Source organism: Cydia strobilella, chromosome 3 (genome assembly GCF_947568885.1).
Source record: "Cydia strobilella chromosome 3, ilCydStro3.1, whole genome shotgun sequence".
Taxonomy (NCBI): Eukaryota; Metazoa; Arthropoda; class Insecta; order Lepidoptera; family Tortricidae; genus Cydia; species Cydia strobilella.
This window is the reverse complement of record NC_086043.1, coordinates 2,265,972-2,293,151: the sequence shown is the minus strand read 5'-3', so window position 1 is coordinate 2,293,151 and position 27,180 is coordinate 2,265,972. Positions and strand designations below refer to the sequence as shown.

At 36.6% G+C, this 27,180-nt stretch overlaps 1 protein-coding gene and 1 non-coding gene across 2 annotated transcripts in view; one reads left to right on the top strand and one right to left on the bottom strand.

Moving 5' to 3' along the window:
• LOC134755655 (uncharacterized) overlaps positions 1-27,180 on the bottom strand; it is a 139,179-nt gene that overhangs the window by 100,018 nt on the left and 11,981 nt on the right. The gene's annotated exons all lie outside the window — the stretch shown is intronic.
• Trnaa-ggc (transfer RNA alanine (anticodon GGC)) lies at positions 4,805-4,876 on the top strand. The gene has a single exon. It is a non-coding gene; the product is annotated as a tRNA-Ala (tRNA).

Below are 27,180 nucleotides of genomic sequence, written 5' to 3'. Positions count from 1 at the left end.
TTTCGTTTGTTATTTAACAATTTTAACGCATATCAGTGAAAGAACATGGGTCAAAATCATAAAAATAATCCATATCTAAATACATTTTATCGTATTTTTAAAAATATCTATTTTTAGTTTTAGTGTGTCGACAGATGGCAGTGAATTTACTGGGGTTACAAAATTTACTATGACAGTACCGCTCTAGTATAAGTTACTCTATGACATCAGTCAAAATTCTTTGGTGTTGGCCCTTAAGGTAGTACTATTAGTTATTCTGTGCCTTAAGGTAATTCTAGTCCCATTTTTATACGACAGCAACATGGAACAAGCCAGATGCACAACTCAGATTTGGTCTCAAATTGGAGCAAATTGTTGGCTCAGCACCTCAACAACTTCCCGTGAATCGACTTAGTTTACAGGCTTTAATAATATGACCCTAAAGGTAGTTCTGGCCACATGTATACGTCACACTGTATAACCCCAGAGCTACATGGACCGAGCCAGGTGCGCAACTCAGATCCGGCTTCAAATTGGAGCAAATTTGCCGGCGTCTAGTTTAGATTTGGTACAGCGACTGTCTCCCACAGATTCCACGTTAGGAAACGTTAAGGTGCATCCACACCGCAGTTAACTTTTGCAGAACCGTGGAGTAACACTGTACAGCATTAAGTAACCACGTAAGTTACTTAATGTTAACATGTTGCACAGTGTTGCTCCACAATAGTTACTTAACTGTGGTGTTCGTACAATTAACAAAGATACATTTACTTGTAAATATGGCTGCGAGCAGGGGTTTCTGAACCACTGGTTTTATTTTAAAACCGCCACCGTCTGACGTTATTATTGAACCTATTCCAATTACAAACTTATTTTATCAAATAACCTGCTAAACTGTTGAAATTTTTAACAAATTTTAAATAAAACTAAACTAGGCTAGTAGTAGTAGTAGTAATAGTAGTAGTAGTAATAGTAGTAGTAGTAGTAGTAAACACTTTATTGCACAAAACAAGTACATAACACAGAGAGAATACAGTAAATGTGTACAAAGGCGAACTTATCCACATTAGGCAAGTCTACATGATGTATTACGGTCTACTAGACTATTCGGTAGTGACCCTGCCTACTAAGAAGGTAGGAGGTCCCGGATTTGAGTGTTTATCATAAATATTTATTTTGTTCCTTAGTCATGGATGTTTTCTATTTTCTTTACTTACATATAAATGTTATAGTTATCGTCGTATACCCACGCACCAACAACACAAGCCTGAGCTTCGGGATTCGTGTAAGATTGTCCTTATATTGACGACCGGTCTGGCCTAGTGGGTAGTGACCCTGCCTGTGAAGCCGATGGTCCTGGGTTCGAATCCCGGTAAGGGCAATTATTTGTGTGATGAGCACAGATATTTGTTCCTGAGTCATGGGTGTTTTCTATGTATTTAAATATTTATATATTATGTATATCGTTGTCTGAGTACTCATAACACAAGCCTCCTTGGGCTTACCGTGGGACTTAGTCAATCTGTGTAAGAATGTCCTATAATACTTATTTATTTATTATTTATTTATATACATATTGATTTATTATTTTGTTTAATGTCCGAATTCAAACTGTTGTAAGACATACTAACATTAACTAATTTCACAGGGAGACCTAGGCTCTCCGAAACATGTCGCGCGAGTGACTAAAACAAGTGTTGTTTAATGTCCCAAGACTGTTGAAGTTTTCTAGCTTTAATTCAAATTAAAAGTGTACAAAGGCAAACTTATCCACATTAGGCACGTCTACATGATGTATTACGGTCATTTGCTGTCGAAACGGCTGGGCCATGGTGCGCCGAGGCCAAAAAGCTGGTCAGGGAGATCGGGCGTCGGTTGAGGGACAGAGGCTGTGACCCCCGTGCTGGATCTTACCTGGTCCAACAAATATCCTTAGCCATTCAGCGTGGCAACGCAGCTGGCATATTTGGAACATTTGGGCCAGGTAGGGAACAGTTCGGGACTTAAAAGGAAATTTTTGACGGGACTAGTTTGTGATTAATAAGTTTTTATATACTAAGTGTTTAGTTTAGGTTTAATACGTTAGTTTTAATTTTATAATATTGTAATTTTATTTATTATAATAATAAACTGATAATTAAAAGGTCTCTTACAAATATCTCGACACCTATTCAACCACACGTCACTCAACTGACTTCCGACGCAACCTATTTTGCCGAAATACTTGAAAATATCACCGATATTTTTTGTAAGCAAGATTCTAAATAAATTCGGCTGCCAGTATTCTGAATAGTTAAGATTTCTACCCTTATCTTTTATCTGGTTCGGTATTATGTTATTTTAGATAATATTTATACCTAAATAGGGAAAAGGGGAGAAAATAACTAAGTATATATTGTAAATCTCTTCAAAATTATTAAATTAACATAAGAGAATAGTTGTTTTGATTTTTAATGCTCTTTTATTTAAGTAAAAAAAAATAAAAAGGCCTTCCATTCCATTGTATGTACTTAATTTTTGGTTGTAGGTACATTTGAGGTCTGAGGCTTAAATCACCGATCAGATTCCAGAAAGTAAAGTTACCTTTAGTTCAAATTTTTAAATTAAAGGAAAAATGAAAAAAATTTAGACCTCCGGCAGGACTCGAACCTGCGACCATTGAAACACCGGTCCAACCGGGCCGGCTCGGTCGGTTACCGGTAACCTAATTTTTTTAATATTAATTTCAGTATTTTTAATAATTCTCGGTTCAACTTCTTCAAACGACTGTTAAGAGACTAACATCTAAAATTCCAAGTAATAAATATTTAAATAAATAAATAAAATATAAATAAATATTTGGGGACAATTTTACACAGATCGACCTAGCCCCTGGACCCCGGGCTAGGCCCTGGACCCCGGGCTAGGCCCTGGAGGGAAAGTGCCTTAAAAGCTTTAGTTAGCTCATTTTACTTAAAAAGGATAGGAAACTTTCTTTTTTTTTAAGAAATCTGCATTCAAATACTTTTTTTTTAATTCGTTTGTCTTCATTAGAAATGTTTTCATTAACATTAACTGTATCAACTAGCAGAATAAAATAGTGTTTATTTTTTTGGAATTTTTAGTCGGTTCGATTCCCGAACCGAACCGACTAAAAATTCCAAAAAATAAACACTATTTTATTCTGATAGTTGATACAGTTAATGTTAATGAAAACATTTCTCCAAGAAACATTAGGTCTTACACTCGTCTGTCGTAAAAATATCCATAAAATCGAATATTCAACACAAAAATATTTTTAACATGTGAAATTGAAAAAAAAACTAAATGCAGTTTTGTTTCTTTTTAAAAATAAAATAATGTTTCCTTTAAGTTAAGTAAAATGAGCTAACTTAAGATTTTAAGGCACTCCCTGCAGGGCCCATTAATTTTTTCCAGTCTGTATTTATTTACAATAGAAAACAGCCATGACTCGGGCACAAATATCTGTGTTCATCACACAAATAAATGCACTTACCGGGATTCGAACCAGGGACCATCGGCTTCATAGGCAGGGTTACTACCCACTAAGCCAGACCGGTCGTCAACAAGTTTTGATTTAATTTCGATTTGGTAAACCAAAGAGGAACCATAACACGTTTCAAAGTTTTGCGAACAGGGGCCGAGAGGCCTATTTGGTTTGGCCCAAGTTTCGTTTTATGGGGGAAAAGGTAAACTGTAAACTAAAATTGAGGCTGTTGTTTAACTTACACATTTTGTTTTCGCAATTTTTCCCTGGAGTAAATAAAAACCGGCCAAGTGCGAGTCGGACTCTCGCACCGAGGGTTCCGTACTTTTTAGTATTTGTTGTTATAGCGGCAACAGAAATACATCATCTGTGCAACTTTCAACTGTCTAACTATCACGGTTCATGAGATACAGCCTGGTGACAGACAGACGGGAAACGGACAGACGGACAGCGGAGTCTTAGTAATAGGGTCTCGTTTTACCCTTTGGGTACGGAACCCTAAAAATCTAAAAAATCCAAACAAGCTCACGTATAGCTGTGGTAATGTACATTAAAATTAGTAAAAACATTTTCCATGATGTCAATATTCAAATAGGAAAATAGGGTCTTGTTTGTATGAAAAAACGTCGTCCACTTTCCTCTTAAACTTCCACTATCTAGAAGAATTTCGTTCCTAAATAGTTATCAATATGTAATATTTTCATATAGATAATTGATAATTGTCATTATATCTTTGAAGATAATAAGTTAGCGTATATTCGGGATCAATATATAAATTTACTTTATCTATGAATCTTCTCCTAAGGGAGTATAATTTGGAATAAATGTTAGTACGGGTGTACTTTATATTAAGGCCACGTGGGTTCAGGATCTTCTCACACCCTCATTGAGCGTAAGCCGACCACAAAAATAAAATTGAGCATTTTTATAAGCAATTTTCATATTTTTACTTTTTATGCAAAAATTGTTATAAATTTTAAGGTGCGTTTTAGACCCTGTGTTCGTGATTTTTTTCTATCAAGTAAAAGTCAAGAAATTAGGTTTCGAATCGATGAAGATACTAGAGAAATGCGTCAAGATTGCTACTTACATTTTTAGCAACCGTATTGTAATCTAAAAAAACCCTACCTGCGTTTTTTCAAAAACGTACTGCACCTTAAACGAGTACAAAATTTCACATTGAAAATGACATCCTGTCTATAAATTGTATATACAGCTGTCAATCACAATGAAAAAATCAACGATGACCGATGAATGAAGGTTGTGAACCTTAATAAGCAGATGTCGCTAGTGACGTCGTCACAGTTGCAATGATTAAATTCGCGTTGATTGACGGATGGTCAGCTGGCGCAATTGGTAACGCATTGGACCGGCAATCCAAGGATGTGGGTTCGAGTCCCACGTTGACCAGAGTTGATCTGATTGATCATCGTTGATTTTTTCATTGTGATTGACAGCTGTATATACAATTTATAGATTGTAATAATGTGGTACGTCCCACAATAAAAAAGGAAAAATATATTAACATTTAAGATGACATCCTGTATTAATCACACTCCATCAGACATCCTTGAAATTATAATATCCAAATATAGATCGTCAGATGTTTTTCATCGCGATCACCCCATTTAATATTCAAAAGGAAAGAGCCGAGTCACGGCCAAAAAGGATTATTTCAAATGGGCCACAAGACATTTTCTGATTCGCTCTGAATGCACAGATGATAATCTGTGGATATTTTAAGTACAAATTCTTGTTTTAAAACTGGATTAAATTGTAGCTGCTCGACTGATTGATAATGTGGTTGATTGAAAAACTCAAACTGTACTGTTTTAAATACTAGTGGCTCTGTTAGCTGTAGATCTCGCAAATCCCCATGGCTCCGCCATTTTGAATACGAGTAAAACTCAAAACCTGAATCGGCCAAAAAATCTATGTAATTATCGAACCTCCTCGCCAAATTTCATGAGAATAGGTTGAGAAATACGACATTTAGAGAACATCCGGACATACGAAATATTTTTTAGGTACCTAAGCTGAAACAACAACAACAACAAACAACAACAACAACAAACAACAACAAGAACAAGAAGAACAAGATTCGAGCCCTACACCCCAGCAGGGGGTAACAGGAAATGAAGAAGAAGAAGAAGCCGATACGGAAACCTTCGCTTTCGCTCGGTCAAATAACCTGTGTTCACGACTGTCTAAGTAGTCCTCCACCTTAGTCATCATCTTCCTCATGTTATCCCTTTTTGCCATGGCTCATGGGAGCCTGGAATCCGCGTGACAACTAATCTCAAGAATTTGCGTAGGTCCTAGTTTATACGAAAGCGACTGCCGTCTGGCCTGGCCTTATTGGGATAAGCTCGGTTTCCTAACGATGTTTTACGGAAAAGTAACAGGCATTTGAAATTATAAATCCGAAAAACTCATTGGTACTTCCAATAAACAATGTATTGAAATGATTTAGTCTTTGGTACCTAGTATTATATTATCTGTGCTGGTACTGACACTTTTTGTACCTATAAGTAATCGCATAATGTACGCATATTATTGTTATAACATATTTCAGGGCCAAATAAAATCTTGTAATGCTTTACACAAAAAAAAGAATAAATCTGATAATAAAATATAACAGAAAAAGCTATTACTTAAATTTATAAACACTAATCCATTTCCATTGTAGTCTAAATAGGTTTGAAACTGAAAACGCAAAATGATTGATAGATTCAGATTTAGATTCTACGATTATTGCGTTTATTTTTATCACCTTTCATTAGATATTTAAATGGGTTTATAATGGATTCTTGTGCTTTTATCATTATATTCCATTGTATTGCAGTATGTATACCTACCAAACAACACGTTTTATACAATAATCGCACTTAAACTATCGTGAGACATATTTCAAAATATTTATCAGTACGGTTTTTACTCACTATTATTTTTAGTCGCTTTTGGCGACATGTTTCGGATTCTTTGGGAATCCATCCTCAGGCACGCGTGGCGCGGGCAGTGCATGACGTACAACCGCCGCGGACACGCGTGCCTGAGGATGGATTCCCAAAGAATCCGAAACATGTCGCCAAAAGCGACTAAAAATAATAGTGAGTAAAAACCGTACTGATAAATATTTTGACGTTTTATACAGTTTAAAAACTAGACCTACCGTTGGTACTATATTTTTCTTTCATACTTTTTTTTTGGGAGTGATAAATACGTAATATATTAAGGGTTTTTATAGGTTGTTTTTGACAGCTTTGAACGACAGACACGAACCCGCAGCCAAAAAGCCGCTTACATACAATCAAGGTTACGCTCTCATTTTAAACATTTTACATGTTACTAGAATGCTCATGTGAAATTTCGTTTTATTTTAGAAGGAATGTAATTTTAAAATGAGACCGTTATTTTGATTGTATGGCGGCAGCTAGGTTCGTGTGATTCTTAAATATAGACTTCGTGGAAATGTGCCGAGCCTGGACAAAGGACCATTTAAAAAATGTGCAATAAGGTTACTTACAACCCCCAATTTTCCCGGTGAACTTACCTGTAAAAAGAAAAAACAATTACTTACTTATATTAATTTATTGAATTTTAAATTTTTTCGTTATGATTTTTTTGTTTTTTAAATAAATTATTCAAGAACACCGTCACAGCTGAAGGCCTCCTCCAAAACCGGGTATCTCGATCCTTGGCCACTTGTATACAATTTGGCCTGGCAATTTTGGTGATATCATCTTGCCATCCAAAATTTTAAACAGTCGTTTATTTGATTTTAATATTAATTTAACACCCTATAAAAATATAGTTGGCAAAATAAAATTTGTTCGAGAGATCGCTCCAAATTATATTTATTTATAAATTTTATATTTAATGCTTACTAACCTACTAAAAAAAAAAAGAAACGTACGTCTCTCCTATTACCGTCATTAGTCCATTTCGTGGTATATTACAGCCAACGTAATATAATAAAGCAGAGATAGGACGCGACGATAAGTAAGATAACAGTAATGGACGCATGTCAATCATAAAATTATTACCTGAACATTGTTATTACAGACATTACAGACATATCACTATGTATTTGAACGAGCACGAATAAAGTGAATTAAACATATTAAATTTAAAAAAAACCGGCCAAGTGCGAGTCGGACTCGCGCACGAAGGGTTCCGTACTTTTTAGTATTTGTCGTTATAGCAGCAACAGAAATACATATTCTGTGAAATTTTCAACTGTCTAGCTATCACGGTTCATGCGATACAGCCTGGTGACAGACAGACGGACAGCGGAGTCTTAGTAATAGGGTCCCGTTTATACCCTTTGGGTACGGAACCCTAAAAATATACTTATGTCTAGGTATATAAAAGTTTCGCCAAACTGTAGACAGTTTGTTGCGGAATAGTGCGAATAGTAGCGAATAGTTTCTGCATGACTAAATAACTTTGAAAAAAAAAACTAAGTAGTTTTTGTCTTCGATTTTGTCTACGCGGAATAAAATTGTGTCCGTGAAAAAACGACTAAATTGCATATAAATTGGTTCCGCGGGTTTAAACGTGAAGATTTGAAGAGGTAACAGAGAGTCTTTCGCATTTATAATCAATTCTAGAGTCTCCCCGCAACTTTGTCTGCGTGGGATGATGATGATGATTAATAAAAACTTTCCTAGTCATGTCCTTCCTTGGGTCTCGAACTATCCCCATACCAAATTTCATCTAAATCGGTTTAGGGGTTTAAGCGTAAAAATGTAACAGACAGAGATAATTATTACGCATTTAACTATAATATTACCTATGTATTAGTACATATGTATATGTAGGGATTAGAATTAGAACTTGACAAGTCAGTGGAATATAAAAATATTAAGTATATGTAATTACATAACAATTTTAATATCCTTCAAAAATTGTTGCCTTTGCCCAGCAATTGGACACTATTACAGGCCTAAGAAAAAAAATGTATAAATGGACATTTATACCAACAATAATTAATGTATTTCATTTACACAAAGAGACACTACGTAATGCCATGTCCTAAAATTAGAAATATCACCACGGAACACGAAAATTCAATAGTACGCGGAATAATATTACTCGCGGACAAAAGGGAATTAAGGGTATTGTTGTACAACAATCAGTTGAATCAGTATTACTAGCTTTGTCCAAAACTATACCACCTGTAACTAGTGTTGGTGAAAACTCCTGGTCCTCATTTACAAGACTCAACTCAATATTAGAGATTATGGTTTTTAATCTTGCTTCGAGTCTACGTCGTCTCAACATTTGTACTACTCGGTCCGTGTCCGGGCCAAGGCGTCCGACACTTTAGTTTTCTATAAAAAACCGGCCAAGTGCGAGTCGGACTTGCCCACCGAGGGTTCCGTACTTTTTAGTATTTGTTGTAATAGCGGCAACAGAAATACATCATCTGTGAAAATTTCAACTGTCTAGCTATCACGGTTCATGAGATACAGCCTGGTGACAGACAGACAAACGGACAGTCAGACAGTAACGTGAGTCATCCTATACGCTCAAAAAATACTCGACTTGCTACAAGAAAAAAGGTCTTAATTTCCTACTAGAAACAGTTTAAGTTTAAAGCATAGAAAATCTAGTAAAACGGAGTTTTTAAAAGTCCTATACCTAAAACTTGAATTCTAAGCTGTTTAAACCAACTTAATCTGAAACTTTATGTTTTTAATAATAATAATATGATAATAGCTTTCGGAAGTGTAAGTACTTTTCATTGCTTTTAGTTCGTTTATTTTTCTTTAAGTCCCCGGCCAGCTCGTAGTTACGCTCTCATTATAAAACGACTAGCTAGATTGCTCTGAAACTTTGTACTTACAATAGGATAAGGTATATCTAGGTCTGTAATTAGTTTATGTAGCTTCAGATACAATAATAAAAGTACAGCGAATTTAAGTTTTCCTACAAAACTTGTTTTTGCTCTGTTTCGTTTGTTTTATATACTAGAACTATATAAACTAGTTACAGACCTATATATACCTCATGTCATTGTATGTGCTAAGTTTTATTACAATCCATCACGTAGTTTTAAAATGAGAACGAAACTCCGTTTGTATGGGAAGGTGAAATTCGTCCGAGCTCGGGAGCTTGCCGGGGACTCTTAAAGCTTAGAACGCACTGCGATTAATTTCTTGCGGTTTTAGTTAATTTCTTGCGGTTTCAGTCTTTTAAGTGCGTGCGCTTATGAAGCATGCCGTACGTTACACTTTTTGCGGTTCTGAAACCGCAAAAAAATAATCGCAGTGCGTTCTCAGCCTTAACCCGCTCACCCGCTCAATGCAACCGCGCCAGCTAGCGATCCGTTCCATTGGTTTGCCGCTGTCTCTGTCACATTTCGCAAGAAAGAACGGGAAAGATCATGCGCGCCAAGTGTCAATTTTGATCGAATTTTGTCGATTTTTATTTATTTTAAAAACGTTACCTTACAATATCGAAATTCGAAAGCTATGAAATTACTATTTAAGTTAAGATTGTTTTTTCTTCTTTTTTTTTGTGTATAGTATCACATAATAAATAACCTAGTAAATTTGGATTAAAAGTCCGAGTTAGAGGTTACTTTGGGAATTAATTGTATCGAGCGAAGTGTCATAATTCGTGTATCGGAAGCTATGATAATAAAGATAATATAGTCAAGAACTACATATATTTTTTCCACGTCTACGAATATCAACGCCTCTTAGAAAAACAGGATCATATAAGGAGATTTTTCGCCTTCTGGCTCATGGAACCGCCTTCAAATGTGGCTTGGTAAAAGACGTTAGGTACACGCCTCGCGTTGTGACTCGGTTACTCCAGCAAATGAGCTCATTACAAGGCCGTAGATCTCTTACTCACTAGATGGAGTATTATGGTGAACCAACTTTTTCTAGACTTATATTAGACTTATATTGACCGGGATATAGACCGTGATTACCTGTTGTATTATTTATGAACTCCCGATATTTCGACACAGTTACATGCATCATGTTCACGGGTGAACGGGTGAAGGTAATCACGGTCTATATCCCGGTCAATATAAGTCTAGTGAAACTAACCGTAAATCATTCAAAACTCTAGACTTATATTGACCGGGATATAGACCTACCTTCTGTATTGTTTTTGAGCTCCCGATATTACAATACAAGAAACAATACGAAAGGTAATCACGGTCTATATCCCGGTCAATATAAGTCTAGTGAAACTAACCGTGAATCATTCAAAACTGCAACTTTTTCTAGTCAATCGTTACACAAAAATGAATGTCCAGCGTTTTATAACTTATCCTCGCCAAAGTACACCATTGTTTCACAGCAATTAATTTTACAAAAGGTGCTTATAACAAATATAAAAAAAGAAATAGTAAAACCACGAAAACTTGAATTAAGAAGTGGACGACCGCCCCGAAACCGCTTTTCCATACAAACGTAGTCCATTTTCCTCTCTGGATATTAACATATTTGGATAGGATTTGACACAATTTGATGACATATATTGACCGTAGCTTATAAGATTTTGGAGCATTTACAAATGTGTATGGAAATTGTTTTTCGTTAATAACTTTTATAACAATAACTTTCAGAAATATGCTTGGGCTTCGTTTAATAAAGTTGTCCCGGATGTGACGTAGTTAATTCTGACCATATACAAGTTTGAAAATAAGAAAGCACTTTTTAGAATTTTTCAAGAGATTACATATTAGTAGTACCTATGTATAAATATTTCGGCATAGTACTTCACGAGTACCTACTTTACCTAATTTGTGGCAACATCTAATCTGCGTATGGACACATTACGCAGACTATCGTCCTATCGTACCCAATGCGCAGTCTATACGATGTATTCTATGTCACAGACATAGGCCAGATAATTGCCGCCTCTGCACAGGAAAATGGCACTATGAATGTACGAAACTCATACATGTATAGTGTATTTTCCTTTGAAGCTTTTGTAGTAAAGTTTAATATGTATTTAGCGACAATTTCTGAGAATCCCAGGTCTCAAGACAGGGAATTAGCTTTCTGTTATTAGAAATAGCTCAAATGATTACTTTCAGGCTTTCTTTATTATATTATCTGTAGTTCCAAAGGAATTCAGAATAGCATTTCAACATTCTGTCAGTGCAAAATCCGTGCATTTAAGTCCCCGGCAAGCTCGGTTCTCCATACAAACGTAGTAACGCTCTCATTTTAAAATGACTAGCAGTTTGCTCTGTAACTTTGTATTTACAATAAGGTATATCTAGGTCTATAATTAGTTAATGTAGGTTCAGATACAATAGTTAAAACAAATACAGCGAATTTAAGTTTTTTATACAAAAATTGTTTTTGCTCTATTTCGTTTGTTTTATATACTAGAGCTATATAAACTAATTACAGACCTAGATATACCTCATGTCATTGTATGTGCAAAGTTTCATTACAATCCAACACGTAGTTTTAAAATGAGAACGAAACTCCGTTTGTATGGGAAGGTGAAATTCGGCCGAGCTTGCCGGGGACTCTTAACCATTCTTTATTTAATTTTAATTAAATGTTTAATTTACGTTTTAATTTCTAATTCCAATATTTAGTGTATATTGTTTTTATTTTTCTTTTGATTAATATTAATGTATAACTATTACACTCATGGACAAACAAGGAACGCAAAAAAAATATATTACTAATTTTGTGTTGTTGTTGTTGGTGTTGTAATCCAGTAATTAAACCTTTTTTTTTGCATTCCTCTAAATTTGTCCATGAGTATATGGTGTAATTAATTAAGTACTAACAAACTATATGGGCCTTTATGACCTGAAATAAATGGACTAAATTGGATTTAGTCATAAATATAGTTAGATCAACAAATCTAGATCCGGTTATTTCCTTTTCATTCAATTTATCGGAACTAGTGAAACGCGACGACACAAAGACGTACTTATCCTTTCGAGTAATCTCCTCCAATTAGGCTTTGAGCAGGCGAGTGAGATTTTTTCGTGTTCCGTGATAAGGTGCGCTCCCAAAAATACCTACGAGAAGAAAGATACTTTGAGAGGTTGAAACCTTAAGGTTGATTTATCTTACGAGGCAAGTAAAGTATCACTTTAATATTCACTATATACACGGTGGCCAAAAAATATGTGCATTCCCGTTGCCAGGGAGATTTTGGGATTATCAATCAATCAATCAATATGTTTATTTCAGGCAAAAAAATCCATAGATAAAAATTACAAATTAAACTTAATAATACATAAAATAAATTTAAATTACAATTAGATTAGAAAACAAATTAAAATTAAAATTAAAATAAATATAATACCGCGAAATAAAATTTGTCTGTTTCATACATTTTGGCTGGTCCATTTTCTATGGGAGGGTAAATTTTTTCGCGATTTCGTGGTTGGTCCCATAGTAAAAGTTGCTGTATAATCCCAAAACATGGCGACGGGAATGCACATTTTTGGCCACTCTGTAGGTATTGCTAACTGTATTTAATTCACGTTAGACAAATTAGACTCGTCAATGGTGATAACTCTATTGTCAAAATATTTATCAGTACGGTTTTTACTCACTATTATGTTTAGTCGCTTTTGGCGACGTTTCGGATTCTTTGGGAATCCATCCTCAGGCACGAGTGTCCGCGGCGGTTGTACGTCGTGCACTGCCCGCGCCGCCCGCCTCGTCGCTCGTTGCGCACGCGCTGGTACAACCGCCGCGGACACTCCCGGAATGTGCCGTTACCGTAAATTACGAGAACAAAGAGAATCGTCGGGTAAATTACGCGGTAACGTTCTCCGTACGGGTAATTATGGAGAAAGTTGTCTAAATTTTAATTTTTTTACTTTTTTTTACAGAATTTATTTTTATTTTGGTAATACAATCTGTACTGAAATTTTCAAAAAAATCTGTCAAAAGGAACTAGTTTATTACCAAAATTACCGTAAATTACCGCGTAAATTACGGGGAATCTTCCCCGCGAATGTTCTCGGGTAATTTTTCTAAGAGAAATTTTAACTTTATTCAATGAAATAAATTGATGTTAGAGATGAAATACACAATAAATATTAAATTATTTTGCTAATGTTTAATAAGTTTCATTCGATGTGCGATTTAAAGTGTTTTTAATGAAAGTAGGTACTTGCCTAACGAAAAATAAAGTGAGTTCTCTATTATTTCAGCTTAGTTGAATAAAATCCATCTCATAATGAATAAATTTATTCTTTATGAAAAAAAAATTAAAACTTATTATATACAGTGATGTAATCTAAAAACCATTAATATTTCAATAAGTCATACGTAAGCAAGCTTGATGTGTAACTAGTTTGATTTGTAATGGCTTACATTACAACAAGTGTGTTTGACGATATTTTATTACATCTCATGTTTATTTTACGTTAGGCTGTTGTATTGTGAACAGGTAAGCGCTTATCTACTGGGTTCGCAATGTCCCACCACTAGTTACCGCAGGTAAAAAAAACTCGTGGAAACTGCAGTTTCTGTACTGTTTGGGTACTAACGGATTAAATTGGTTCCTGATGGCCCTCAAGAATCAAGATCCTGCATTCATAGCGCTCGTCTTTTTTATGTCCTGTTACTCGTCTCGATAGCGCAATGAGCACGTGATAGGATCTTTCAGAGTGGTCCCTATTACTGAAAAACTAAAAGAAGGCTTAGATGGTCCGGCCATTAAATCCGTCTTACATTCCCACAAACCACGAGGTAAATACTGCAGTCATGAAGGTCATGCTAAACCTTCTACCGCTTCACCTACACATACAGCTAGAGCCGCCCCTCCCCCCCCCCCCAAGCGGTAAGGTTGCGAAACCTCAACGACCTCAACATATGGTCTAACCTGGGAGCTCGGCACACAATATGCCTGGAAAAGGTTTACGAAGACTTCAATACATAACGTACAAAGGACAAAATAAAATCATATGAGGACGACGAATCACGAAGGACTTATTCAGCACCTATGAACTGAGTATCTTCAGATCTGATGGGTCCAAAACAGACAGTGGTTCGGGTTCTCAGTTTTCCAAGCTGAGTGCATGAGGATCATCAATGCGGCGGCTACCATCACTGCAAGGAAGGGTAGTAGGATCCCTCCACCCATATACTATCCGCCAGTAGAGCACTCTAATGGCCCTAAGCCATATAATTACATCAAAACTCATACATGAATGCCACGAACGACTAATGGAGACCTGCATATGGCAAACCTGTATCTCATAATATGAAGCTCACCCTGCAATGGATCAAGGGACACAGTGGATCCTGAGCTAACGACGGTGCGGAATCGATTTTCCCAATGCCCTTTAGCAAGATACGCTCACTGCTACTGGAACTTACAAACACAGCACAACCAGGCTGGAGACCGACAGGCCATGCATGGCATCAATGAAAGACTCACGAAGTCGCTCTTCCAGGATCCAGCAGGTCACCTTTCCTGTTGAGGGGTTGGGTTGGTTGGCTGGACTAGCTCCCACCCCCCGTTACGAAAACTAGGCGCCTGTCGTCGAGTTACGGAAACCTGCCTGTGCTACAATACAATTCAATATCCTCACAAGATTTCTGGGAAGACGAAGACCTCCCAACACATGGTAGTTCACCATCAAGAGGGAGATGAAAGTAGAACCTATGGTAACCCAGGATAAAGCGCTTTGGCTCCGCTGTACATTGAAGCCCAAATAGAGTTGGGACTAAGATAAGGAGAAACAAGTCTATAAATTATACCAATCAACCACGTGTCAGAAAACATTAATACACTTAATAATAATAACGTAAAAACCATTTAATTATTTTAAAACCACAAAACTTGTAAGCAAAATTCAATCCTAATTTAATATACTTCATGGGTAAGTTACCGTAAATTCTCGGTAATTTACGGTAATTTTCACTAATGAGAATTACGGTAAGTGCGTAATTTCTCGGCGGCACATCAAGTCGTGCCTGAGGATGGATTCCCAAAGAATCCGAAACATGTCGCCAAAAGCGACTAAACATAATAGTGAGTAAAAACCGTACTGATAAATATTTTGAAATATGTCTCACGATAGTTTAAGTGCGAACTCTAAATGTGTTAAGATGGTAGAGGTATTGGATGACCGCTTATCTATACAAATGTAGTCCCCATTTTCCTCTGTATAATGCAATGGAAAATATATTGACACAATTTATTGTATGTTAACCATAGCTATGCCCCTTTCTTTGATTAGACCCTTGTATGGAGAAGCGATCATGTATCTCTACGTCCCCTTTTAAAATGAGAGCGTAACTACGCTTGTATGGAGAACCGAGCTTGCCGGGCACTCTTAGCTTAGAAATAAATTAAGTGGAAAAATTCACAGTCTTAGGTGGGACTTGAACCCACGACCACTTGGATCACTAGTACCAATGAGGATATAATAAGATAGAGCGGTACTGTCATAGTAAATTTTGTAACCACTGTAAATTTACTGCCATCTATCGACATACTTTAAAACTAAAAATGAAGATTTATAAAAATACGTTAAAATGTATCTAAATATGGATAAAAAAAAAATATTTGCATTAATTATTTTTATATGATTTTGACCCATGTTCTTTCACTGGTATGCGTTAAAATTATAAATAACAAACGAAACAGTCAACGCCCTCTATACGAGAGTAGGCCAAAACTAGTGGCGCCATCTGATCGAGAATCAAATTTTCGTGATTTTCGAGGCACGTTTTTTCCTTAGACTGTATCCATCTATTACGGAGTTATATCTATCTTTGCTAGTACAATGTTTATTAATTTAAGAACATTTTTTTGTCTACCTCAAGGGTATGAGGAACACTTTGTCGTTTGTAAGGGTGATTTCTTGACAAGGGGCCGCTTTGACCATTGACAAAGTACCTGCCTGCCTTTTTCACGAAAAAACGACACGTTTCTTCCTTTGAAATAGGATCACTTGAAGTCCGTTATGTTTTATTAGCATCTTTCAAGATTTTTACCTGGCTCTAAGTCTTAAAATAACTAACTACGGTACAGAAATAGCAGCTAAATATAAAGCTGAAACAATTGACCTTTATGTTATTGTGTACGCTTCAAGCTTGGGCGGACATTTTGGGGATGAACAATGGATGTACCTATTCGTTTTAGCGCCACTTGCACCCACTAACCCGGGGTTGTACTGGTAACCTAACTCCAGGTTTAACCGGTTAACCACGGGTTAGTAAATGGTGCAAGTGGCCCTTAGCAATTGTATCATACAGGTAATTATATTGGTGGTTAGCGATTTGATTACATAAGTATTGCATTTATATATCGTAAGGTTAAGCTAGTAGCATAGAGTAACTTCTACTAGAGCGGTACTGTCATAGTAAATTTTGTAACCCCAGTAAATTCACTGCCATCTGTCGACACACTTTAAAACTAAAAATAAATATTTATAAAAATACGATAAAATGTATTTAAATATGGATAAATGATTTTTTTTATTTGCATTAATTATTTTTATGATTTTGACCCATGTTCTTTCACTGATATGCGTTAAAATTGTTAAATAACAAACGAAACCGTCAACGCCATCTATACGACAGTAGGCCAAAGCTAGTAGCGCCCTCTGAACGAGAATCAAATTTTCTTGGTTTTCGAGGCACGTTTTTTTCTTAAACTGTATCCATCTATTACGGAGTTATATCTATCTTTGCTAGTAGTATACCTATACATATAGGTATGTTGAAGTTAAGTAGTCCTTATTTTGAGTTGATGCTTGCCATTGTTTTACAAGCTTTTATAAACGAGACATGTTCGATGTAACTAACTTTTAATCTTGCAAACTATTTTTCAACCACTTCCTCATATCCGATGAAGCTGAAAAGTATACATATGTAAGTCAGGTGGCAATGCAATATTATGGTACCATCGAGCTGATCTGATGATAGGGAGGAGGAGGCCGTAGGAACTTTGTGATAAAACAACTCAACCTGGGGTTTTTAGAATTGTCTCGATGAGTATTAGTTGCCTGTGGAAAGAAAAGTACAGTCAGCGATAAAAGCTTGTACCAAAAATGATTTTTTCCCCTCACTACCTCGGAAAGTTGTCGTTTATCCTTCAATACAAGCGGGGAAAAACGCGTTTTATCCACTAGTGGGGAAAGTAATTTGACCTTGGATGGAGCGTGTTTAAGTAGCTTGACAGATAACAAAACGTAAAACGCTCATGATAATGGTTCGTTCGATATTGATTATCATTAAATAAATGGTTTGAGAATATAATAAAAAATACCAAATTTAGCTTTATTTAATGACTTTAAGTCATAAACCTTAAAATTCCATAAGAAACGTTTTTTTTTATAATGATGTTAATAGTTATTTGTTATACAAGGGTGCAAAGTTGTATTTTACCCGCGAGTGTGGAATTGAAATAAGAGCAAGCGAAAGGATTCTATAGTTGAACCACGAGCGAAGCGAGTGGTTCTAAAATAGAATCCTGAGCGTAGCGAGTGTTTCAACACACGAGAAGTAAAATACCTTTGCACCCGTGTGTAACACAAAACTTTTCCCCTCACTATAGCGAGGAAAGTGCAACATCCACAGGCATGGAATCACTAATTTTTTTACGATATTATAACAGAAAACACTAGAAATTCTGATTTTTACGTGAGTCGGTGAGAAGAACAGTAAAAATTTTGTTGACAATGTTGACATTTCTGTTCTGACGTATGAAATGTCAACGATGCGTTTTGAAATTGCATCGACTCAACTTGTGCGTTCAGAATTATATTTAACATCATTATAAAAAGTCTAACGTTTCTTATGAAATTTTAAGGTTTATGACTTAAAATTATTAAATAAAGCTAAATTTGGTATTTTTTTATTAGATTCTCAAACCATTTATTTAATGTTAATTAATATCGAACGAACCATTATTATGAGCGTTTTACGTGTTGTTATCTGTCAAGCTACTTAAACACGCTCCATCCAAGGTCAAATTACTTTCCCCACTAGTGGATAAAATGCGTTTTTCCCCGCTTGTTTTAAAGGATAAAAGACGGCTTTCCGAGCTAGTGAGGGGAAAATATAATTCTGAACGCACAAGTTGAGTCGATGCATTTTCAAAACGCATCGTTACATACATCAGAAATGTTAACATTGTCAACAAATTCTTTACTTAAAACCTTTTCTCACCGACTCGCGTAAAAATACACAACTTCCAGAGTTTTCTGTTATAATATCGTAAAGAAATGAGTGATTCCAGTGATGAAGATGATCTAACGCCTGTGGATGTTGCACTTTCCTCGCTATAGTGAGGTGAAAAGTTTTGTGTTACACACGAGCGCAAATGTATTTTACTTCTCGTGTGTTGAAACACTCGCTACGCTCAGGATTCTATTTTAGAACCACTCGCTTCGCTCGTGGTTCACCTATAGAATCCTTTCCCTTGCTCGTGTTTCAATTCTACACTCGCGGGTAAAATACAACTTTGCACCCTTGTATAACAAATAACTATTTTGCCATAAACTTATTTATGTAGTATTTTTTTTCTTTCTTATGGCAAGGTGCATTCAATACATATTGTGAATATTATATCGGGCAGTGTGAAGACGATATTAAAACATTCACTGCCACTGTTTTCGTAGCGCTACGCTCGTAGCCGATCCCTGCATTTTTTCGTTTTAAGGGTTCCGTACCCAAAAGGGCAAACACGGGACCCTATTACTAAGACTCCTCTGCCCGTCTGTCTGTCTGTCTGTCACCAGGCTGTATCTCATGAACCGTGATAGCTAGACAGTCGAAATTTTCACAGATGATATACTTCTGTTGCCGCTATAACAAAAAATACTAAAAACAGAATAAAATAAATACAACAAACGTGATATTTTTGCCGTTTTTTGCGTAATGGTACGGAACACTTCGTGCGCGAGTCCGTCTCGCACTTGGCCGGTTTTTATAGAGAAAAGCGACTACGAACAGAAAACCCGCCGAGCGGGTACCCGGCACTCAATGTGTAGAATAAAAAAAAATGGATTCTTCCAGACTTTTCATCTTTGTCAAATGGCATTGCCATATAAATTAGCTAGAACTTCATCAAATTTTCAAGGAGCCAGAAGAAAACTTGGGCCACGCGCAAACACTTATATCTGTGCTCTGGAGACCAGTCTTCTATTAAATTGCGCTTGAAGATGAAGTACCCGGCACTCAATGTGTAGAATAATAAAAAATGGATTCTTCCAGACTTTTCATCTTTGTCAAATGGCATTGCCATATAAATTAGTTAGAACTTCATCAAATTTTCAAGGAGCCAGAAGAAAACTTGGGCCACGCGCAAACACTTATATCTGTGCTCTGGAGACCAGTCTTCTATTAAATTGCGCTTGAAGATGAAGTACCCGGCACTCAATGTGTAGAATAATAAAAAATGGATTCTTCCAGACTTTTCATCTTTGTCAAATGGCATTGCCATATAAATTAGTTAGAACTTCATCAAATTTTCAAGGAGCCAGAAGAAAACTTGGGCCACGCGCAAACACTTATATCTGTGCTCTGGAGACCAGTCTTCTATTAAATTGCGCTTGAAGACGAAGTTTTCTAGAAAAAGCTTTTACCTGAATAGTTACTAAGAAACTTGTTAGAGGATACTGGACCCTTGACGTTGGCCACGCCCTATATAATTGAGTTACCTACTTATGAATTTAATTCACTGATAAATATCAATATTACACTACACCCTGAATCGGACGCTAGTTGATCTAATTTTGACATCACTTGCCCGCGAATCTCGCTCGTCTTCATTCATATATTAAGGGGCCCACTGACTATCAGTCCGCCGGACGATATCGGCCTGTCAGTTAGAACAAAAATTTGACAATTCCGAACAACCGACAAGCCGATATCGTCCGGCGGACTGATAGTCAGTGGGCTCCTTTAGTTATTATTAAGTCCCCGGCAAGCTCGGTTTCCATACAAACGTAGTTACGCTCTAATTTCAAAACGACTAGCTATATTGCTCTGAAACGTTGTACGTTTACAATAGGATAAGGTATATCTGTAATTAGTTTATGTAGGTTCAGATAAAATATACACAAAAAATTTTTTTGCTCTATTTCGTTTGATTTATATACTAGATCTACATAAAATAATTACAGACCTAGATATAGCTCATGTCATTGTATTTGTAAAGATTCATTACAATCCAAGACGTAGTTTTAAAATGAGCACGTAACTCCGTTTGTATGGAAAGGTGAAATTCGGCCCAGCTTGCCGGGGACTCTTTACTAATTTCTAAAGTTTTAATGCCGCCTTTGGGATCGAGTTATGTTTGAAAGAAACTCACAAGTTAAAACGTTTTATGAATGTTGTTATGCTGAAAAGAGCCTTGATTAAACATTCCGTTTTGGGGAAGACACGTTTGAATTGTTGCGAGTGGCAATTGTTTTCCTTAGGTTTTATTTAAACTTTATATTACTTAGGGCCACTTGCACCAACCCACTAACCCGGGGTTAAGCGGTTAAACCATTAACCCAGTGTCAAATCGATTTTCTCCGTTCTTACGGAACGATTTAAACCATTAACCCGTTTTCACAACTGGATCGACCGAATGAAAAAGTGTATTAAATATCACGGCGAGTTCCTAGAAAAACAATAAATAGTACTTGAGCTTTAAATTGTCTATAGATTATACAAACAACACAACTTAAAAGGCACCCCACGTATTTTGTCTACAGCACGTCTACAGGAAGACGCGACCGAGTTAACCACACAATAATATGGGTATGACCCACTTACAATACTTGTTTGACAACCCTATTCCCGTTATTCATAAGCCTCCCACACTAACTCCTTAGTTGACATATCTATGTATATCTAAAAGACACAAGTTTTTTGGAGAGTGTGTTCGTTATATTGTTTACCAAATCATCCGACCAAAGAGGATATAATAGGATAGAGCGGTAATGTCATAGTAAATTTGGTAGCCACAGTAAATTTACTGCCATCTTTCGACACACGATTAAAACTAAAAATATCAAATAATGTATATATGGATAAATGTTTTTTTTTTACTACTTACATTAATTATTTTTATATGATTTTGACCCATGTTCTTTCACTGATATGCGTTAAAATTGTTAAATAACAAACGAAACCGTCAACGCCATCTATTTGAGAGTAGGCCAAAGTTAGTGGCGCCATCTGATCGAGAATCAAATTTTCTTGATTTTCGAGGCACATTTTTTCCTTAGACTGTATCTATCTATTACGGAGATATCTATCTTTGCATCCGACTCAAAACATCAAACTGACTCCCTTCATGAACCTCAAACTAACTCCCTAGCCTAGTTGACATATCTATATCTAAAACACACAAGTTTTTGGAGAGAGTATGTTCGTTATATTCTTTATCAAATCATCCGGAACAAAACATGAAACTATTTGACACACGTGATAACTCCCAGTTGACATATCTGTAAGTATCTAAAACACACTAGTTTTTTAGAGATATTATTTACCAAATCATCCGGCTAAAAACCAACAAACTATTTCCCTTATTCATGAGCCTCACCCTAACTCGCTAGTTGACATATCTATATCTAAAACAATAAAATTAGGCTTATTTCATAAAGTAATTTGATTTGTTCCCTATTACATCTAAAACACACAAGTTTTTGGCGATAGTAACACTGGATTGACGCCAATTTATCAAGCAGTAGGCATCCGTAGAATAATTAAAGAAAGCACAGATACGCCACTCTTTAACAGAAGCGGATATTAAACTTTACACCTTCTATAGGATTGAATGTATATATCTCTCGTATAACTTATCAAACTTGTTAAGTACTACTTAGATATATAACTTCGAATAATAATATTATAAACCAAACTGAAATATGAAATGATGCATGTTTAAAAAATTAAGGAAATAAAGAGGCTTTTTTTATTTTAATTTTATTTTTTTATTTAAGTATTTATTTATCTCTCGTATACGTGTAGTGGGATTAATTTTTTTACATATAGTAAAACTATAAGTTAGTTGACTACGAAACTCAAAAAAGTATGTGCAAGATGTACTGATACTAGTAAAGTGACAAGAGTTTTGAATGATTTACGGTTAGTTTCACTACTTTCACTAGACTTATATTGACCGGACCGCGCGGACTTGTATTGTTTTTGAGCTCCCGATATTCCCGATATCGGGAGTTCAAAAACAATACAAAAGGTAATCACGGTCCATATCCCGGTCAATAAGCAACCAATTGTCACTTACCACCTAAGACACTATTTTAACTACTTATTCTTTGCAATAAAAATATATATATATATATATATGTAAAAGTGATGTCAAAATTATTTAGTAAAAACTGTATACGCCATTAATTTTCTATGCAAGAAAAAATTAACGTGCCATAATACTATTTACCACGGGCAAAGTACTTCATAGTTTAAAAAAAACTATAGTTTGAATAGGTTTCTAAGTATCGATCCAAATTTTACAGCGAATTAGCATTGTCATGGCAAATTTATGAAGTTATGCGGCATAACTTATGCCACCAAATTTTTACGAGTGGTGTATCTCATAGTTATTATGGCACAGGTATTATGTTATCTGTGGCACAGTTTCCGCTAAAGGGATTTTCGAGTGATACAGAAAATATTTACGGAAATAAATACTTTACTACCGTTACTTCGGCGAGGCTTTTTGAGCCGTTGTCGAGCATTGGAAGGTAGAAGGGCGTAACGCATTATGTTTTCCTACTAAAATAAGTCTTTTGAGCAACTCGTTTTATTATAGTCTTTATTCAGGTGTTAATATAGTCCATTGTAGACTCCCGTCAGTCAACGTGCACGCTCGGTGCGTGTCTATCTTTTTTTGTTATTAGTTTGGGTGGCTGCACTGGCTGCTGATCCTCAAACCACCAACAGAGCGGCAGCTGACGTCTACGAAGGTTCATTACACATCGCCCTTAACCGCACTTTACGTGTTCGTCCGGCATTGAATTTGTTACTGGCCCGCGTTCTATTTTATCCAGTTATTACCTACAATCACAATGTGTCAGAGCCCAACGAAAGTTCATAGAATAACCAGTTACCTATTTATTATTCGGGATCATGAACCCGTAATCATAGAATGGGGTTTAAGTTTATAATCACAGAACTACTAGTATTTAAGATGATTGCCCACAAAATGCCCTTAAACGTCTTTCAGATTTCAAACGACCCGCTGCTATGACAACTGCGTCATAACACCATAACTCGATTTGCGTGTTAGGTAAACACCTCGGGTTATTTCGTTATGATTTATCAAAACCTGTATTTTGTTATCGTAAACTTGTAATTCCGTTAATGGCTCACACGAGGTAAATAAAGGGTTTTATTATAGTTTGGTATTTGGTTACGCTTGAAATTAATTTTAGGCCCTGGTGAAACGCACATTTCAATGGTTGAAGAAGCAGTTTTGTACCTATATTGATTATACTTTGACTACTTTTATTAATATGGATGACGTCGCGATCGAACCGATGTTTCATGATTTTATTCTGTAAAAAAAATATCCACGACTCAGAAGTATATATATGCTCGTCACAGAAATGAACTCCCCGAAACAAACAGTTCTCACTGCACCCTTGACATTTTTCTGTTTGGCCCTATGGTTGACTGGTAGAGAATGCCATGAGGCATTAAGTCCACCATTTGTACCTTTTTTATGTGCAATAAAGTTTAAAAAAATTAAATACTAAGGGTATTTAATTATTTTAAACTACCGATAAGGGCAAACACATCATTTATACAAAAACTATTCGAAATTGGAAATTCCCCATGGTTCGCAACAGCATATCGAAACAACGCAATCGATAAGTATCCAGATAAGTTACGTGCCAGTATAGGTAGCCCTTAATAAGTAAGTACGACGCAGTGTCCACAGGGACCACCGGGCCAAAAACTTCGCAATGAAACAATATATACCTCCAGAAGTTGGCATTTCGATTGCTAGCGAACGTGGGTCTGTTAGACACCAGCTAAAATAGAACGCCCTGTAATATTGAATATCTGCTATACAACATTTACGCAATGAAATAAATAAAATTATAATGGCATCCTTTGGGTACTCAATCGTACTCCATAACAATTTAACTCCGGAACTTCCACCAATCGATTGCTCTCGTTTTTTCTAAGTTGCTGAGCAGAGAATATGCATCCCGTTTTGTGGTTCCACAGAACGGTTCTGGGCCGACCAGGGGTGTGTCTGCGCCCTTTCTAGCAAGTTCGTCCGCTTCTTCGTTTCCGTTAATGTCGGAGTGCCCTGGTACCCATCTAAGTATGACTTTGTTGGAGTTAGCCAGTGCATTTAGGTTTTTTTTACAGTTCTGGACTAGTTTTGAGTTTGAGTCAAGTGAATCTAGTACCAGCAGAGCAGCCTGGCTGTGAGTTGATGTAGATATGTTGGTGTCTTAGGTTTTTATCCAGGTTGATCTCCGCACATTTGTTGATGGCGAAGACTTCTGCCTGGAAGATTGAGGCCTGTGTGCCCATGCTGACGCTAGCTCTGAGCTTAGGTCTTTCACCATAGATCCCACATCCTACATCATTGCCTTTCTTGGAACCATCTGTGTACCAAAGACAGACATAGTATATACAAGTAGTTATAGACGCGCCACCGAGCGACCAGGGGTAAGAGAAAGAATATTCATATAAAGTTTGGGCAGCATAGGATTTTTTCTCTTTCACTTACAAATTTCGATATTTCGCCATCGTCTCCTACCTATGATGCCACCCGGTCGGTGATAAGGACAAAGCTTGGCATTTTTTTCTCTTTCCTCTTATAGGAATCGCAATAAGCCTATCTTTCTCTATGAAAGAGTGTCAGGCCCTTGTCCATGCACTATTTTAGTTATGATTGACGTTTTCTTTCAACGCGTGTCATCTTGGCTCGGCCCCTGCTACGATTGATGTCTAAATAAACGATCGCATAAGTTCGGTAACCGATAAGAATAAATGGTCTGTTCGTGGATAACACTTATCTTTAGAGATAATCAAGTTTAGCATAAACTAGCGAATAACTTAATAACTGCTTCATAAGTTTCCTTGTGTGATTTTGTTTAAGGTAATCTATATTGCTCTGAAAGGAATAGATTGAAAGAAATAATAGTCCCTAAGTGACTTTAGTTTCTTTTGATACTTCATGCAACTTTATTAGGCCCTATGATTCAATTGCTTAGAATAATATTAAGCGTTAAGTTCTCCGCCATATGTTTTTTATTGTACAATCAAGTCTTAGGCTGGCTGGCCTTACACAGCCTGATTCGCAACGGAATTCATCATCTGAATTCATAGCCTGAATTCCGGTGCTTTGCCTTACACATGTTTTAAAAATGGATCAATTGCCTCACGAACAGTTGTGTCACTCCCAAATGTCAACTGACAAATTCATAATAATGCCGCAAATATGTGGTTGTTTGTAAGACATATTTGCGGCGCTTCAGGGTTTCAGCCGCTGCCGCTTCCCGCCGGCTCTGAGACGCGGCGGCTAGATAGGACGGCGCTAGTGTATCTACACATGTAGCATCCCAGATAAGTGGCCGTCCCATATGCCATGGGATAGGGGCATTCCATCGGGCCTCTTACCGTCGCCGCGCGCCAGGCCAGGTGGTTCTAACGCGGCCGGCTCACCCACGCTGGTAAATGCCCGACGAATGACGTTAAGAGTATCATGACGGGACAGACGGCCGGCGCTCCTACGGCGGGAGAGGTCGTGCTAGCCCAACCCGTCAACTTCAGTACCGCAGGGACAGCAGTGGGGAACAACTATATCGGCACCCAGGCGGAGACCGACAGCCAGTCTAAACAAATTATTGTCAAGCAAGGTTGCGGCAATTGCTGGAAGGGAACGCATGTAGACATGACAAAAACCCGATTCATGTTCGGATGAGGTGAGAAGACGGGTTTTTTCTGAATAAGAGGAAGCGCCGATAATCTGAATACATAATGCTTGTCAAAATCATTTTGAATCGGAGAGACATTCATAACCTGAAATAAACCGGATGTGTATACCTTTCTTTTTCTCTTTCTTCCCCTCTGAAGCCTGGATATAAGGCGCTTCCTGTATAACTACAACAAAAACAGATTTCTACATAACTACATACTATAAATTCGGCATCCGCAAACAAAACTGGATCGGACCGGAACGGGGAAAAGGCAAAAGTACTCGCTTTTATTCAATTTACCACCAATATAAAGAGTAATAACGTTCGGGAACGCTCCAGATTCTAATTCAAGTTTACTGGGAGGTATTTAGGATGTTTAAATAGGTTATGTCTGCTGTTTGTTACTAAAAATCTTAAATTATTAGTGCTTAACCACTTGTAACTATTTTTTTAAATACCGAATACCTATCAAAGTCGGTTCAGCGGTTTAAGCGTGAAGAGATAACTGACAGACGGACGGAGTTACTTTCGCATGTATAATATTAGAAGGGTATAATATTTAACCAGCATAACGTGCATTTTAACAATGCAGCAATTTTAAAAATGTGTTAAGCCAGCAATGAAAATATTCATTTCTAAAGAATTCTTTACTCCAATGCATATTTAATGCCGTTGAATGCAGGTGTATATATTTTTAAATGAAACCAAAGTTTACTTTACTGCAAGCGAGAATTACAGGAGCATTGAAAATTAGATGAAACACTTACAAACTCAGCGTCCGAGAAAGCAATTAAAACCGTACTTATGAATTTATAACAGTTTAATTCCAGAACAAAGGGCGTAA